At 39.9% G+C, this 18,188-nt stretch overlaps 1 long non-coding RNA gene across 2 annotated transcripts in view; it reads left to right on the forward strand.

Moving 5' to 3' along the window:
• The window catches only part of LOC102023289, a 106,346-nt gene that overhangs the window by 14,780 nt on the left and 73,378 nt on the right, over nt 1–18,188 (forward strand). For both annotated transcript variants that reach the window (XR_001234738.1, XR_001234739.1), the window contains exon 3: nt 15,897–15,953. This is a non-coding gene — a long non-coding RNA (uncharacterized LOC102023289). The remainder of the gene's footprint in view (nt 1–15,896; nt 15,954–18,188) is intronic.

An 18,188-nucleotide genomic window follows, 5' to 3' on the forward strand; every position in this document is an offset into this window, starting at 1 on the left:
TGAACTCACAGCAATCCTCCTGGTTCAGCCTCCCAAGTGCTGGGGTTACAGGTGTGCACCACCATGCCCAGCTACAGTGCAGTATTTTAACCTGCATAAACACAGGTGACCTCTGGGAGTTCTTGTTTTTGCATCTGGAAGCCTTCGATGTCCCTGGATGATTTTCAGAGAATTTGCAACCTCTTGTAAGACGTGTGTGTGTGTGTGTGTGTGTGTGTGTGTGTGTGTGTGTGTGTTGGGTGGTTGTCTGGGGAGAAGGTCCCGGGCTTTTATAAGATTTTCAAAAGTTTTTATAAGATTTTAAAAAGTTAAATTCTTGACAATTCTAAGTAGTATTTTGGAACTACTTTTAAATGTAGTTGCAAAATGATATTAAGTCACAGGATCTAGTAAGTTCCTGACTCTTGTAGCCTTCTAGGAAGAAAGCATAATTTTGACCCTGGAGGCAAAAGTGGAATTTTGATAGGTGTTGGTATTTTTGAAGACCTTACAGATATGTGCCATGCTTACCTTCTGTACAGTTCATCTTTACATTCTGCATAGCCCTGCAGTCACATGGCCATGAATTCAATATTCCTGCAATGCCACATGCCAATCACAATAGTATGTATAGATAATAGGGAGATGGTTCATTCCCTCTTGTCCTTGGTGAAAAGCAAGATTCATGGTGTCCCTTTGTTTTTGCCCCAGGACTGGGCTCACACCTAATTTATGGTCATTTTTCTCAGGCCTATCCTGCACAATCTCTAGTATTTTGAGAGTGTTTCTTGTAGCTGTTATTGGCAGAAGACACTAAAGAAGGGAAGACACTGATCCTTAATTCACTGGTTGAAGCTGCTGACACCAGAATTGCAATCTGAGCATTTCATGTAGTGAGGTTCTAAAAAATTCACTTCTCAGGTGCCTTACAATTTTCATTTAATCACTCAGTGGGTAGGTCTCTTTATCACCATTTTGTTGAGATTCAGGAGCAGACATTCAGAGGGCATGAAAATATGCATGAGGCAGCAGACAATTAGGTTTTGTTAGGCCCCAAACCCAGCTCCTCACCAGTTTGGACTCTGCACTGCTCTCACTGTTGCACTGTGGTCGAGCTGCTATTACTTCTGGAGCTTGAAGCCATCGTCATGCACTGCCTATTGAGAGGGCTGCTGGCCAGAGTGCAGTTACTTTAATATTCCTGATGCCTTGACTGTCTTGTCTTTTTCTTTCTTTTCTTTACTTTCTGTGCTGGGTATCAAACCTGGGGCCTTGCGCATGGCAGGTAAGCACTCTGAGCTACATCCCCGACCCCCTTCTCCCTATAAAATTTTGTCTTGAGACAGAGTCTTGCTGAATTGTTCAGCCTGACTTGGAACGTGTGATTCTCTTGCCTCAGCCTTCTGAATAGCTGGGATTGTAGAAGTATGTGGCTGTGCCTGGCTTTCTGATGACATTTCTTACGGTAACATCTTTTATGAACAAGGGTTTTGAAATGTGGGGTAAAATTCTGGCACGGCCTTTTACTGTTTCTGTAACCTAAGATTCTGTTTTCTGTTCTGCACCCTGGGGCGTCCCACCACTTGCCCAAATATCGCTGTGCATGTCAGTGTACGTAAAGCATTGTAGCACATGGGAAAGAACATGATGCACACTCAGTAGTAGCCATATGAATTCCGAATATAAGACTCAACATTCGGATTGATTTACCACAATAAAAGCAATAGTCCAGAGTTTGAAGGCCCTAATTTATCAGAAAATTTTATTTTCAAGCATCTATGCTAAAGTGTATATAAAATATTCCAGTTAGAGCCCCATGGTCCATTGGGTCTTTGTTTCTGCTGTTTAGAACACAAAAGAAAGCCACCCCAAAGGAGCCCAGTGCAACAAGGAAAAAAGAAATCAGATCAGACTTTTAGGTCCTTGATAACACAACACTCCCAGCCATCTATGGCTAAGATTTCTAATGGCCTTGATTTCTTTCTGTGCCTAAATCCAAAAACAATGACCTGTGTTTCTGCTTACATTTGTGGGCTTCTCACCTGTATTTATGTGGAGTGAATTACCTGCTGGCTTTGTTTCCGGGTAATATGGTCTGTATTACTGCTGAGTTGCAATTACTTTACCTCATCACAAACACTTGCTACTGTCAATGGTGTGCTATTCTTCTTGCCTTGTTTCTGCTTGGCTGTGTGGGAGGTCTCTCTTCTGCTGAACAGATTCCTCCTGTCCTGTCCTGTCCTGTGCCTGCTGCTTCTGCTGGTGTTCTGTTTGCCGAGAGCCTGGGCTTTGGGCAAGAAGGCAGGTGCTAACCCCTGGCATAAAGTTGTGCACACACCTCTGGCCACACGGCCCTGTGTCACCATGTTTGCGTTTTAGGTTTCCCAAAGGCTTAGTCCTTGACATCTTCTCCAGCTAAGCAGGGAGGAGCAGTGTTTGAAATATGTGAGATGCTGGGGCAGATGGATGTGTTCCTGGAAGGGAGGTCTTGAGAGCTGGCACAGACAGCTGAATCTGCATCCTTTCTCCTCCACTAGGTTCATAGTAGGGTTCAATTGGCATCAGACTCCTCTTTTTTCTCTCTTTCCAAAAATAAAAAAGCCATTTCTGTTATTAAAAAGACTTATTTTCATTCCTCAAGTGCATTCTTCAAATTTCTCCACTGCTTTGTAGAGAGAACACTAAGACCCCCATTCTTCCCCTCCCCTGCCCTTGCTCCGCCTCCTCCTTCCCTCCCTCTTCCTCCCTTCCTTCTTTCCTTCCTTCCTTGCTTCTTTCCTTCTTTCACTTTCCAGACATTTTCCAGATCACACTTTTGTGCTGTTGATATTGGTAGGAGCTATTTATCTGTTAGCTTTATTTACTGTTTAAGAGCATGGACTTTGGAAACAGAGTCTGAATTTGAATTTGAGGAGCTCCATTTACCACCTGTATTTCATAGGAAAGTTATTTAAGTCTGTGTGACTAAGTTGACTCATTTATAAAATATGGATAATGGAAATTAATTTATAGGGCATTTTGAATTTGAGTAATATATGTGTGACTGTCATATAAGGGGTCATAGTATTGGTTGTTATTCATTCATTTGTACATTTATTTATTATCATATAATCCAGACCTATATCACATTGACTACAGACATTTTAGTATGCACTATGATGGCTTTTTAAAGCAATATAGAAATATAAACATAATACATTTAAATATTTGTGTACTCGTAACTCATAAAGACAAATATAGAAGTATATTTAAAGAAAAGGACATTTTCCAGATCATACTTTCATGTTGTTGATATTGCTAGGAGCCGGAAAGCACAATTATCAAGCTCTGAATACTGTTGACTTTGGTTGCATGATCCAAATTAAAATGTGTAGGTAACTAAATAAAACCATAGATTTTCATTGCAATCTGCTATAGTAGTTTTTGGGTTTTAGTCCCAGCTGTTCAATGTATATTTAACTAAACATTGTAGCTATGTAAGAATAAGTGTTATGCCTATTTATAAAGGCACATTGTCTTAACTAACTGCACACATACAGTGCATTTTATGTTCCTCTGACTAGAAAAGTCATAGACCCCAGCCCATCCTACAAGCCCACCTTCATGACGTGGGAGCAGCTGGAAGTACATTTCATGATTTTTTTTTCTAAAGACAAAGTCTTAGTAGAGTCTCAGGCTCAGATTTCCTGGTGATTGTGCATGTGTGTGTGTGTGAGTGTGTGCATCTGAGTGCACAGCCGTGTGTCTTCTTGGCATTTACTATTTCCAGTAGCTCTTCTGCCTTCTAACATTGGTCCCCACATGGGGGGGTCAAGTATTGTTTGATGATTTTTCTTTATGCTTATCTTGTTATCAGTATCCTGGCTGTACAGTAGATATGGTATGCCTATACTTTCTGTCTCACCAAAACTTGTTAAGGTATACCAAACCATCAATCAGTCAAATGCCTTTAATACTTTTAATTTTTTTCTAGAGGATACTTCCACATGTTATTTTTTAACTTAAGTAGATTTCCAGGTAAGGCCTATTTTGGTTGATACGCTAGGAAAAAATGTATATTTAGATTAAAAACTGCGCTATCAAGTAGAATATAAACAGTGCAAACATGAAAGTATATTTTTCATACTTTGGCATTTTCACATGAGTTCTTGCCAGTCAGTTCCCTTTTTATGGCTATAAGCTGATTTTCCTCCTCTGTTAAGAAAAATGCCCTGTGTTTTAATCGGTTTCTACTTGCTGACAGCTTTCTTTTTATATGAATTCCAAGTGCACTATATTATGTGGAGTTCCTATTTGCCAAACTGTGCCCATATAAGATCATATTGGTTTTGTCAACTGATAGACATAACTTACAAAAAGAAACTCTGGTTTGGAAAGCTCAAAAGCTGAAGGTTGGCTATCAGTAAGATTTCATTTGCTTCCAAATCTAGACTCTGCTTCTTTTTAATGAAAAAATTAAAAATACAGTATCTGGTAAAATTTTTTTTCCCTGATGGTTACTGAAACACACACTATATTTACATTTTTCTCCAAATATTAAAATTCTAGCTGCCGTTTGAGAACTACAAAGGGGTAAGGCAAAGGTCTAGATGATCCTGGATATAGGCAGTCGGGGGAAATGTCAAACCACCTGGAGTACTGCAGACCTGGAACTGGGACAGGGGTCTTCTTCTGCCAGTTTCCTGATTGAAATCTGGGCTGAGTCAGAAGTGATCTCAAGGCTTTAACATCATACCATTGGCCAGGGGCCTACTGAGAATAAAATAAGTATGAAATGAGCTTGTTCAGCTCCTGGGGCCTCAGCCTATTCAGATGTTTCTCAGCGCTTTACTTATTAACAGTGTCTTTGGAGATAAAAACATAAGCAAACCATGGTTTGATCATTCCTTTTAATTCTGAGCAGACTGAGCTGGCAGAGTGAGCCTCTGTCTCTTGCTTCTGTTGACAGCTACACAAATGATGAGCCCTAATGTCCAGGCATGTCAATCTATCACCTATGGTGAGCACTGTAAAACAAGCAGTGATGTACTTAGTGAAACTGCTGACCTTTGTGAACTACAATGACAGTGTGCTGGAGGCAGATCAGCTCTGGTGCAAAAGTAAGAAAGGTCTTGTTAATATACTAAGTCTGGATAACAATTGTCAGTGTTACGGAGACAAAGAGAGGGAATCAGCTTGGGTTGGCATCTGAGAATTAGAGCTATTAAGTTATTGTACAGCAAGGTCCATTGCAAATGCTTGGTTGCACTGGAGTTGCGTGACTTTGATATACATGCATTCACACCTGAGTGTGCCTTATAAAGTAGAACACTGTTTCTCTGTGATGTGGATACAGTTATGAATGTGGGAATCTAATGGGACTAATGGCCCAACCTATGCACAAAGGCTTCATCCTTCTGTAAGGATGAAGGATGAAGGTAATACTGCCTGAATCAGGATATGGCCTTTGGAAAGAGCTCTAGTTGGCAGGTGTCTGTTTGTTCTTTTAGACTCAGGTACACTACCCAGGGACCTGTGTGACAGGAAGGGGCTTCCTACCCACCTGGGCTTCGTTTGCTGGTAGGTAAGTCAGGAGGCTGCATGAATGATTTTCTAAAATTCTTTACTTCCCAAATAATTGTTATTAAGGTGGTGATGTTGGTGGGAATCTTTACTTGGGCTTTTCTTGAGGCAACTAATTTCTGAGAGCTTTTCTTTGTCTGCCTTTCCCCAGAAAATCCTCTCTCTTTTTTGGAAGATTTAAAAAGACAAAAAACAAAACAAAACAGAAAACCAAGAAAAGGTGAGGAAAATGATAAAAGAAAAGAACAAGGACAGAATGAGACAGAAGGAAAACATGGGGTGTCGGCCGGGGTGCCAAGCTGGTGTCCATGCCCCGGCCGGCCTCGGAGGCCCGGGCAGCTTGACAGCCAGGCAGGACGGAGTACCCCTCAAGCTGGGCCAGTGCGCTGTGTCACGGGCAGGGAGCAGCCAGGGTTATAGCTTCACTTTATTTGTTAAACAAAAGGAGATAATTAAGGGAGGTATAAAAAAATTCCCTCTAGAGCCTGTACTTCTCTGCACACTGGGTCGGTTGATTAATTGATACAGATTTCTGGTTCAGTTCACCCTGCGCCTGTGGTTGAACAATGATCTGCGTGGTCAGGGTATGTGACTGCCGCAGACTGGGGCACACCCTGGGAGGGATGGCTCGTCTTCCCGAGAACGCCTGAGTCCACACACTCAGGGCACACAAGAGAGTGCAAGAGAGGAGGCCAATGTCTGCGACTGCACCTGATGTACCCCTTACCCTCCATCTTCTTCTTCTTGTTCATGTTTTCCTGGTACATTTTATTTCCCTTTTTCCTTCTCCCCCATTCCCTTAAGTAGAGGTGACACAGATCAATACCTTTGATGGAAAGTAATAATCAGGCCTATTAAGTGACAAAGGTTTACTCTGTAACAGCTGTGCTGGCGGGAGAGGAGAGCTTGTCTGACTAATGAATCATGAAACAATCAGGCAGTAGCCATTTGTGTTTAGATCTGTAAATATGGTGTGGTTCAAGTGCCAGACCATTGCCGGCGCTCCAGCTGGGGGCACAGATGGTCCGCATTCAGAGCGGCACGCGGGCAAAGAAAGGGTTTTTTCCCTTTCTCTGTCCCACACTGAAGCTCTCTGAGCTTGCACTCTGCTCTGCAGGAGGAACTTCAGAGAAAGGACGGGGACTCCTTTCAGGGGAAGAAGTCCTTCCAGGGTGGGTCAGTGCAGGTCTCTGGCGACTCCTGGCTGCTCCACCTAGGAGGGAAGCAGCTACTAGAAAATGTCACTGTTTTGTGTTCCCAAAAGGTTTGAGATCCCTATGACTCTGAATGTCTGATTTGACACTGCTAAATATATTCCTTTTATACTTTTCTCACACATTACTATACTAGAACCTCCTGTTTTGTTCTTAGTTATAAACTGAGCAAATTGAGAGAAAAATATATACTCCACGATTACAAGCTCATACAAAGCTAAAAATGTTCTGTGTAAAGCAAGTGCTGTCATATCTGCTGGGATTCTGTTTCCCTTAGTGCTTGAAGTAAGAGTCCTTGTCTTCAAGAGACGAGAACATCCAGAGCTAGTCATCCTGACCTACCAGGAAACACGGCTTGGTTTTTGTTCATGTTAGCCAAGAAAGCTGTATTTTCTATTTGAGATGGATGCTGAGGTGCCATTTACAAAACATAACATGTAAAACCATTAATATTGGTTAAATTATTTATTTGTTTACTTGAGGCACCCATTTTAAATTAAGTATCTTACTTCTTCATTTCTTTTGGTCCTTGAAAACTTACAATTCCTATGGAGGTCCCTAGAACTTGCATTGTGGCACCTACAATCTTGGCAAACACATTCTTCATCCTTTTCCTCACCTTTGAAAAACCACATAGTTAAAAAGTAGCCAAGGAGGGGGGATAGATTATTAAAATTTAGTTCTGTTTGGGAAAGACAGATGTTTGAACATATTTTCTAGAATGTACATTTTCATCTTGAGTATGGCATTTTTTATGGGGTAGGGGCACTTTCTCTTGCTTCTGTTTGGATAAGCTGTTAGGTGAATGAAGAGGACATTTCTTGGAATGAGCTACAGTTATTGAAGTAAACTCTACTGATGTTCAGCTCAAGTGTGAAACTGAAGTTTGCTTCTGAAATTATAGGCATTTATGAAATATTCATGAGAGAACTGAGGTGTGATAAAATAGATCCCTAGCTGCCCGGATCTTTGTTCCCTAAGGGTGGTCCACTGTGACGTTGACATATTTTGTCTAAGGCTGATGATAATTTCAGTCTTTCATTGAAAAGGAAAGGAGCAATGAGAAGGATGGGATGAGAGGGGAGTTAAGTATGTGGAAATGGCCCCTTTTGCCTTTCCTCCCTTCCCTTCCTCTGGAGGACCACCCAGTTTGGCCATCAGAGCTGCCCCTACCAGGGGAAAATGAACAACTCCGTTCATTTTCCTCTGTGATGCATACAATGTTGTCACTTAAGGAGACCCTTGCCACACCACAGCTTCATTTCTTAAACATACGAATCGGGCCTTTGTTGATCAAGTCTTTCTAAAGCAAGGCTGGCCATGGCCTGCCCTGCACCTGCTCTGGAAACTGATGGCGAGGAGACTGTGACTTGCCCTTTGCAGATTCCGCTCAACACTTGCCTCCCCCCGCCCCCGCTACTCTAAGTGCGCCGTTCCAGTGCTTGGCCAGTTTAGGACGCTACCTTTCAGATACTGTTGGTTAACTGTTCTGGTTCACAGCAAGAGTTAGACGTTTTATTTATTTATTTATTTAAATGAGAGTGATAAAAGAAAAAAAAAAAAAGAACAATAGCAGTATACCAACATTACAAACATAAAACAAAGCGAGCACATTAAAAGTGATACAGGGTTTCAAAACAAAATGATAGGAATTAACAGTGATTGTTATATTGCATATTGTTATCTTCACCTATGTTGCTCAGATTAACAGATGTAAGAATGGAAGATTGTTCAAACCATTAAATAGAATAAAAAATATATTTTTAAATTTTTAAAAATTACGTTTATTGGTAAAATTTAAATATACATAATGATCATATTCATCATAGCGGGTTTGAACCTCTCTTTTCCCAATCCCCTCCCCTCTCTTTAACCCCTTTCCCCTCCTTATTTACAAAGCTTTGTTTCCATAAGACTTAAACATTTTATTTTTATTATTATTATTATTATTATTATTATTTTTGGTTTTTCTCCGGTACCGGGAACCAAACTCACGACCTTGCGCTTGCCAGGCAGGCGCTTTTGCCGCTGAGCTAAATCCCCAGCCCCTAAGACTTAAACATTTTAGATCACAAATTTCTGAACATCTGATGGAAGAGACAGACTCTTTTCTTGGAAGCATACTTGATCTGACATTTGCATACGTGATACTTGCATACGTGACGTTTGACCACACGTCGAGGTTCGAGGGTTTCCCAGAGTCCACCCGTCCTCCCTAGATTGAGACTGCCTGCTCTTGTTCTGTGCTCAGCGGCCCGCTTAGTCAACGCCATCTGGACACCAGACCCTTTCACTTCATCTCACAATAATCTTTCTTTTCTCTTATTACCTGACACCCAATTGTATTCATAACTCCCTAATTTCCTCAAGTCAGCTCTTTATTTTCCAGTTTCAGCTTTTGTATTAATTACCATCATTCTTTTTTTCTGCTAATCTTATAATGTGAGAGTATCAGACAGGTCCAACTGCCTCCTCTCACAGATATTTAAACACTGGCAGGTTCTGTCCTCAGCTCTTCTTTCTGCTCAGTGTGCGCCTTCTTGTGAGGAGGGCTTAGGGAGTTCCACAACTTACTTTATAATGTGCTGTTTTGAAAGTTACACTTCTTACCTGTGCCTTTTCTCCATTCTACTCTGGGTCTTGTTCCCCAAGGTTGAAATGAAGTCACATCAGTTGGTGCCTAGTCACTTCCCTTGTTACTAGAAAAAACAAACCCAGGCTTATTAAATGGCATACAGACCCTGAATGTGCTAATCCTGCCCACATCTCTGTATGGCTCTGTTGTCTAGGAAACTACAGCCACAATTTTTCTTTCTGTGCATAGAACATCTCAACTCATTTCTACCACAGGAATTTTTCATTCACTGTACCCTTTCCTTGAGAAATTCTTCTGTCAGGTCTCCCTGTGGTGGATGTCTTCTTACCATTCAGATCTCATGTCCATGTCACTTCTACTATCATATGGAATCTACCCAGCTCCTCACCATACTGTTTTGTCTACATAGGACTGCTCAAAAGTTTTTCTTTTTAATGTAAATATATATTACTGGCTACTTCTCCTTTCAGTGTGAACTCCTTGAGGGTACAGTCTGCTTGGCTTGCTTCATACAGTAATTCTGGAGTGGTAACAGTATGTAGCAATAATAGGCCCTCAATAAATACTGACATATGGATTCTTTCAAAAATCCTTTCATTCCCTTGCCATAGTTTATTCTGAAGTGTTTAATAAAATACCACATTACAGGAATAATGCAATGGCAATAAGAATTCCAAGATGTTCTCAGGAAACAAGCGTTAGGGAAGCCCAGTGGAGAACGGCCTGATCTCAGGAAGTAGGCATACATCAGCATAGAGAAAATGCTTCATTGCTCAAGGGCTCAAAGATAAAAGCATGTGTGATCACTTCAGCTTGGGGGTTGGTACTGAAGAAAGGTATCAGATAAGCTGAATTCTCTTTTGGCCCTTTCCAGTTTGGGAAATAGTGAAGAATTTTTCCAGAGACTATTCTCCTGGTTGGAATCTATTCAGTAGTATTTAAAAATTGTGGTAGGTTTATATATTAGCCTTGACTACCTGGTTCTAGTTTTTAGTTTATGTTTAGCAAAATCATTCAATTAGTGATATTCTCTGATTTTTGTATTCCTCCTATAATTTTTTTTGTTGGTTGTTTAAAGTTTTCATCATAAAACTTCCTTCAGCTTGGTAGAAATGATCAGTGTTGAGGCTTCAGCCTGAGGCCGACTGTCTTTGCCACTGCAGGTCACTCTGAGTCAGTTTCCCATCTGTGAAATGTGGAAACCTCGTGAGATTATTAATTTCCCTCTATTTGGGTGGCATCCATGTGGCTGTGGGATGTTTGTGATAATGACTCAGGGAAGTTAAATTGGGGATTCATTTGGTTTAGGTTTAGTATGATATAGGTAAATGGTTTTCAGTCACTTTTAAAGATACAGCTACTGCTGATAGTCTTGATATAGAAGTATCTTCTATTGCTCTTCATTGTAAATATCTTTCCTTCTCACTGAACTCCCAATTTATCTTTCCTACATAAGTGTTCTTTAAGGCACTTGTTAAATGCCCTAGTGTTTAGTGTCTCTTATCCTTAACTAAATGTAACTCATTGGAGACAATTCTGTTTTGCCTGTTTGATTCACTGCTATATTCTCAGTTCCTAGTAGATGCTAAAAAAATTTTGTTGAATGAATGAATATGGTAAGACTCCTGTCAAACTGTCTTTTAGAAAAACACTGTTCCTTTACTTGTATAGATTGAGATTAACATTTCTCATTCTGAAACAAAATCCAGAATTCTTGTTTGTCTTCATTTTCCCACACCATCCCCCTCGCTTGGCTATTCATTAGTAAGGTAGAAGCATTACTTGGATTGAATCATTCAAGGTAAACATTAATGTGCCTCTTCATATTTTCCTTTTTTTCTTTAAGACTTATTTTGTTATATTTTATTATAAAAGAATATATTTTTGTAATCAAAATGCTTTGTAATTGTATAACATAGCTCCCCTCCTGAGTGTATTACTGCAAAAGTAACCATTAATAAGAAGTTCTGTAGTCTTCTTAGGTCTCTTTTCTTCCTTTTACAAGCTGTAAGCTCTCTTGCTGAACATTTACACTGAACAGAAAGAGGGTCGCCTTGGGGAAATGTAAAAAGTCAGTAAAAGACGTATCAACTGACCTTGAGAAATCTACAATTTATATATAAAGGTAAAATATGCAAAAGACAATACTTTTGGAGAAATATACAAGCAATTACTATTAATTTCATGAAAATGGGAAACATAACTGCAAGTGGACCAAGAATAATGAATCAAATGTAGCCACATAATGTGAATTAAGTACTTGCTGTTATAATAGGATGACAAAGTAGAAGTAAAAAATTCTTTATCTTTTTATATATTTCTTTCTCATTCAGGTTATAAAAATATTTTACTTTGATATTTTTCTCATATACTATATAATTATAAAAAAGGATTATTCCTCTTTAAGGAAGGGTCCACCATTGTGCTCACCTGGAAAGCGCCCTGCGCATTCCTATGTAACTAAGAAAGGAAAAACCAAGAATCTTTTTGGGTGGCATTAGATAAGGACTCACTTGTATGTAGGTTATAATTTAAAGTTGACTTCTGAATTCGTGAAGACTTTTGACCTGTATTCAGGGCGCTGTGAGAGGGCCCATGCCAGCAAGTTACAATACTGTTTTTATCAGCAGCCACCTGCAGAGCTTTGGTCTTCAGCTGCTTCTTCCCCTCCTCTGCTGGCACTTAAAGAAAAATAAAATGGCCTTGGATCCAATAGTGTTGACTAAGAAAAGAAAGCAAAAGGGTAGAGTTTGCCTAAAGCCATTATTTTATTGGGACAAAAGAGCAAGGTTTTCTGAATCAACCTTAAGAAGAACAGATATTGAACATACTAACAATACTAGTGTTCTTCAGAAAAACCCCCACATTACACCCCACGTCACTGAGTCTATTGAGTAAAGTGTTGTGCAAAATGAAAGGGAATAAAGAAGTCCAAACTGCTTCTAACAAGGTGCCATCAATAATGCCCACGTGGGGGATCGTTTTCTGATTTAAGACCCTGTCTTCTTCCGCGCATCCACTTAAAGCCCTTTGGATGGAGGAAAACACACCAACCCCAGATGAATGTTAGATTAGGAAATACTCATTCTCATTCTGCTGCCCTGCTCCTTGTACAGTCCGTTTCTTTGACTGGCTTGGAGCATTCATTCTCCGCATTGTTTGTGGTGCTGAGTTAACAATGTTCACTGTACTTCTACACTTAGGCCCTGTGTATTTGTTTACATACAGTGGGAGCTTTGTTCTAATTTTTAAATAGGGAAATTTTTGCTTTTTGAAGACATTGCCTTAGATCAATTAGGGTTGAACACAGCTGGTTTTTGAAAATGGAGTTTCTACTGAAAGTTTCCTGCTATTATCTTGACAATCTTATTATTATCAAAGCATTTTAATATTAGGTATGACAACGAACACTCACTGCAGGGGAAGAAAGGCGCAGGGCCATAAAGGGAGGGGGCCACTAACAAATGTGCCCCCCGTTGCAGCCATAATAATTTAATATTCTCATACTGGGAGGCTCCATTTTGCTTGGCCTATATTGAGCTACTCGATGTGTTGTTTCCCTTTGGCCAAACTACCAGGGTCTCCCTTGAACAGCCCGTTAGACATCAAATAAAGGATCATGCTGATAATTGCCTAAGGGTAGGATTTTTGTTTTGCCTGGGATCACTAATTTAACTATTATACTGAGCCAGGCTTCTGAGTTTTGAACAGAATTTATTTCAAGGTTGTATTAAAGTTGTTAGTAGATCAATAGTTCTTCTGCTTATTGACTACTTGTCTCCTCCCGAAAAATAGGGACGACGTGTCCACTAACCGAGGGAGACCAGCGTGATGGAGCTGCCATGTGTCGGTGCCCCCATTGTTCTGGGTTTTGGGACTGGACACTTCTTTCTCAGTTTTTGCTGGATTTCACTCTTTTATCTAAATTATCTGCTCAATATCAGATAGGGTTGAAAGCCACCCTGTTAAAGAAGAGGCAGGTTATTCGTTTTCACAAGGACAATGCCTGCTCATGTTTGTTTCTTGTTAATCCATGCACAGCATCACCTCCCTCTGAACTTTCAGGCAGAAACATTTTAAAAATGAATTAACGGCTGTGCTAATCTTGACACAGTATGGAACAGAACATCCTGTAAGGATTTGTCTTAGTCTGTGTTACTAAAGTGTATGGAAGAGTTTGTTATAATTTTACTCTATAACCTCATATTATAACAAAACATTTGGGAGATAGCTGTTAAAATGAGCTTTAAGGTATTTCTAAGAGACAAAAGAAGAACATGACCAACACAGTTTCTTCTCTGTAAAACTGGTTTAGAAGCGGGTCTCATTCAAGGTTATGGATGTTAGCAGGGTGAAATGTTAAATTAGGGCAAGCTGACCACTCTGCAGTTTCTGATTATTGTTGATTGTCTCCAAAACTTACTTTAAAAAATAACAAGAAATATTAGTCGTGCTATTGAGCATTTAGGCTTTTGCTTTGATCCAAACAGTGGGAAGCTCTCACAGAGAATGGTTGCTTTAACACGCCACACCACCTCGGGAAAGTGCATATTTCAGTTACTTGTTTTCAATCTCTGAATTATGCTCAGATTTTGAAATCTTCACCTATCCATAAAGACAAGCTTTTGGGGCATACCTCAGATCGGAGTTTAAGCTGTATCGGTTCATAAAGAAATGCCAGTTGTAGTTTGTAGATCCCCTTTGTGATTCGCATGACTATAAAGATCTTGTCTCTTGTTCAGAGTCTAGTGACCTTCAGCGTGAGGGTCAGAGGTCAGTGTGGTATTCTGTGCCTGTCTGTTGTCTGATCTTTATTCAGAATAGTGAAAAAGAGTTGTCATTGCTGGAACCAACCTTCATCCCTCAGTTGTGTTGATAGAGCATTTGAGCACAAATTATTATTGGAATATATGTGCTGAGTCCCCATGAAGAACAAAGTCTCCTTAGGAAATGAATTCTGACCATTAATATGACATTATCATGGTAACAAAGAGTGTAGCTTAGGTTCGGGTGCAGCTCGTCGAGGTCAGCATGACATTCTTCCTTTGGACGTATGTACTAAGTGCTGGGCAAGAAAATAACAAGTGCTGGAAAACATGGGGGAAATTCTTTTCAATGAAGCTGTAAATGCTGAAGTTTAGACAATTGCATCTCTTTATGAACATTTAAAGATATCTATCAGTTTTTTAAAAATGAGATGTGAAATAGACACATAACCTATTCCATGTACTGTTTTTATTTTTTATTTTTTGGTACCGGGAATCGAACTCCCGACCTCATGCTTGCCAGGCAGGCACTGTGCTGCTGAGCGAAATCCCCAGCTGTTTTTATTTTTAATGTAACATCATGATGTCCTATACTTGGGTCTAAGGGAAGCAAGAGGAAAGCAAAACAAAGCAGACTCAGAAAGGTTATAATTGAATTAAGGGTTAAGATGGTTTAAAAATTGTAGCAAAGAATTTTATTGGGCAAAGTATAAATAAATTTTTATAAGTTGTGCTTGCTAAGTTGTTGATGGCAAGTATATTAAATTCTGATTTAATGATTTGTGCAAAATATGCATTGGAGGGCCACTCTCATCTTCTGAGGAGCTCATGTGTTTGCTGAGGTCTTACTTGGCAAGTATGATCATATTTTACAGTTCAAACTTGCCTCAGACAATGCAGCTAAAGAGGTAGAGTGGTGTAGTTACCAGGCAAATGGACTCTGGAGTATACAGTCCTGGACTTGGTTCCATTACTATGCAATTAGATCTTCCTGCACCTATTTTCTTATTTATAAAATGAGGCTGTTATAAACATTAAATAGATTACTATATAGATGGTGTGGTAGGGCTTGGCATAGTAGTTGTCCTTCATAACCCTTGAGGGATTGGTTCTAAGAAACTTCTTTCCAGGTGGCAAAATCCACAGAGCTCAGTCCTTATATAAAATGGCATAGTCTTTGTCTCAGACCTACACACATATTTCTGTATGCATAGCATCGTCCCTCCATTACTTACAAGACCTAAGACAACATAATGCTGCGTTAATAGCTCTTAGGCTTTGTTTAGGAGGTAATGATGGGGGGCTGGGGATTTAGCTCAGCGGCAAAAGCGCCTGCCTGGCAAGCGCAAGGTCGTGAGTTCGGTTCCCGGTACTGGAGAAAAACCAAAAAAAAAAAGGAGGTAATGATGAGGAAGAGTAATCTGTACGTATTCAGCACAGACTTAGTCCTCTTTCTCTCTTGTCTTCTTTGTCAGTGTGTGTTTGCTGTGCAGTGTCCACGCTGTTTGGGGCTGGCACTGGACACAGCACACCCCACGTCCCCTCTCCTTCCCTTTCCCTCCTGCTCCTCCCCTACCTACTGATCCTCTCCCCACTGGAGAAAGATCTGTCTCCTTTTTATTATCTTTCATTTTGCTCTTTGTTTATAATTTAAGATTATTATATAAGAGAAACTGCAATATTTAAGCTTGTGTGTCTGATTTATTTTACTTAACATTGACATTTCAAGGTGCATTCATTTTTCTACTAATGACTCAAGTTTATCCTTCTTTATGGCAGAATAGTACTCCATGGTGAATTCGTGGATTTAGAACTCATGGATCCAGAGGGCTGATGGTAAGCTTTTTATTTAGCTCTCTGTGCCTCTATTTCATTGTTTATAAAATGGGGATAATAATAATGCTTTCACCATATAATTATTGTTAGTCTTTAATAGAGCACTATTTTACATATAAAGTACATAGACATATAAATGTTAGCAATTATTATTTGATAGAATAAGGTCAGATTTTCTGAAACCCAATTCAGTTCTTTTAGGAAACATTTAATTTCATGAGGAAGGTTGTTCTCTTTACATATAGTTCTTTTTTTTTTTCTAAATGTGCTAGTGGGGAGATCTAGAACATGGTCAGACTTGGATCCGTGATTTTATAATCTATGTTAGAAAGATAAAAGCAATTAATTTCCATAAAACAACAATAAACTTTTTAAAGATCTTACTTCCAATTTATTTTATTTTATTTATGTTTTATTCAGAAAAAATATTCAAGTTCCAGAAAATGTCCATAATTTTCCTAAAGTAAATTTAAGTACTCTTCTTCTACCTCTGATAGTCCCTCTGAGAAAGCTGTGTCCCCCGTGAGAAGTGACACTTGATTCCTTATTAACTGCTGAGTCACTTCCAGTGAAACTGGTGACAAGCTATGATCTGAAAGTCATGTGGTGGTTACAGTTTGATTTTGGCATCAAAATGGCTATTTGAAGTCTTCATTCTTTGGGCCTTATCAGTAACTTGTGGTTATATTATCCATTCACTCACCAAATAACATTGGGATGATTATGTGCCTGGCACTGGGCCAGGTGCTGGATACCTTAAAAGTAGGTGTGAGTCTTTTCCCCCAGACAGTCTACGTGGCCTTGCCTAGGTGTCTCCCATAATTTAGATTGGGACCTATTAGTATGTTATCAAATCCATTTGATAGATGATGATTAAAATTTTTAAAAAATAGAATGGTGTGAACAGCAGAGTATACTGCATATAGTAAATATTATTTCATTAAATTAAAAAAATCTTGATTCCTAGGATCTACCTTTAAGACACACATATGTACCACTGTACATGCATTGCTTTAGATCATTGTCCAAAGAGTGTGAAAAAGTGTCGCTGGAGAGCCAGAGGATGCACTAGCAGCTCAGGCCAAGAAGGTGGGAGGCACAGAAGCAGCAGGGTCAAGGATGCAGCAGAGGCCACAGCCTGAGACCTAGAAGCTCCCAGAGAGCTGCAGGTGCCAGCCCGTGTTGGAAGGCTGAAGAAGAGAGACCATGGAGACCACATCCAAGGGCGAAACTGGAGCTCATCCAAAACAAACACACTTCCTTCTTCTTCCCCTTTTCATTCTCTCTAGGCTACAAGCCTGTTGGTCGGTGCCACCCACACGTGGAGTGGGTCTCCCCGCACTCAGTTTGCTGTCCTACATGCAAGTCATCTTTGCTGATACCCCTAATTGTGCTGTACTGATCTATGGGGCATTTCTTAATCTAGTCAACTTGACATATCATGATTAATAATCATATTGCTTCGACTCACCAAGCACTCCCCTCTTAAGAACTTTGCATTTGTGATCACATCGGTTTCAAAGCAATTCTCTCAAGTATCCATATCTTCCATCCTTATTCTTTAGGGCTCTGTTCAAATATCCCTTCTTCAGGGATTCCTTGTCCTGGCCACTCTGTAAAATATCATGCTGTGCTCCATCCCTGGGCCTCACATTTCAGGCCCTGTTTTCAGTCTTAATTTATTTCTGCAGACCAGGGTTTATCACTGCTTGATGTGGATTGTTTATATCTTATCTTTTCTGTCCGATCAGAATGAACACATCAGGAATCAGGAACTTGGGTTTGTTACCACCATACCTCTGCTGTCTGTAACACTGCCTGGCATTGGTAGATGTTAAAAAATGGAATGAATCCAAAGGAATAGTGTTCTTGCTTTATTGTATATTAATGATGTCAGAAGGCTCCTTGTGTAGCCCTCAAACCATTGTCTTTACCCAGCTTTCTGGTTTCATAAATTGCCTTTTCTTTTCCTCTGTTGTCCTCTATGCTTATGATTACTGTGCCATGACAGTTTGAAGATCCCAGTGGTCTCTGAATACACAAACCTGCCATGCAGTTCCCTCTGCCTGGGATTACTTTGTCCCTACTCTTGCTTCTTTGCCTGGATGGATAACTGCCATTTCTTCAGGAGTCACTGTGAACCTCATGTTTCAGTCAAAGTTGTCCATGATCTCCGGTGGGGAATATACTTTTCTGCTTTGATGTCTCTCTGGAATCTTTAGTATCTATTTTGTG

The sequence above is a fragment of the Chinchilla lanigera genome, unplaced genomic scaffold (genome assembly GCF_000276665.1).
Source record: "Chinchilla lanigera isolate Chin_1 unplaced genomic scaffold, ChiLan1.0 scaffold00032, whole genome shotgun sequence".
In the NCBI taxonomy this organism is placed as follows: Eukaryota; Metazoa; Chordata; class Mammalia; order Rodentia; family Chinchillidae; genus Chinchilla; species Chinchilla lanigera.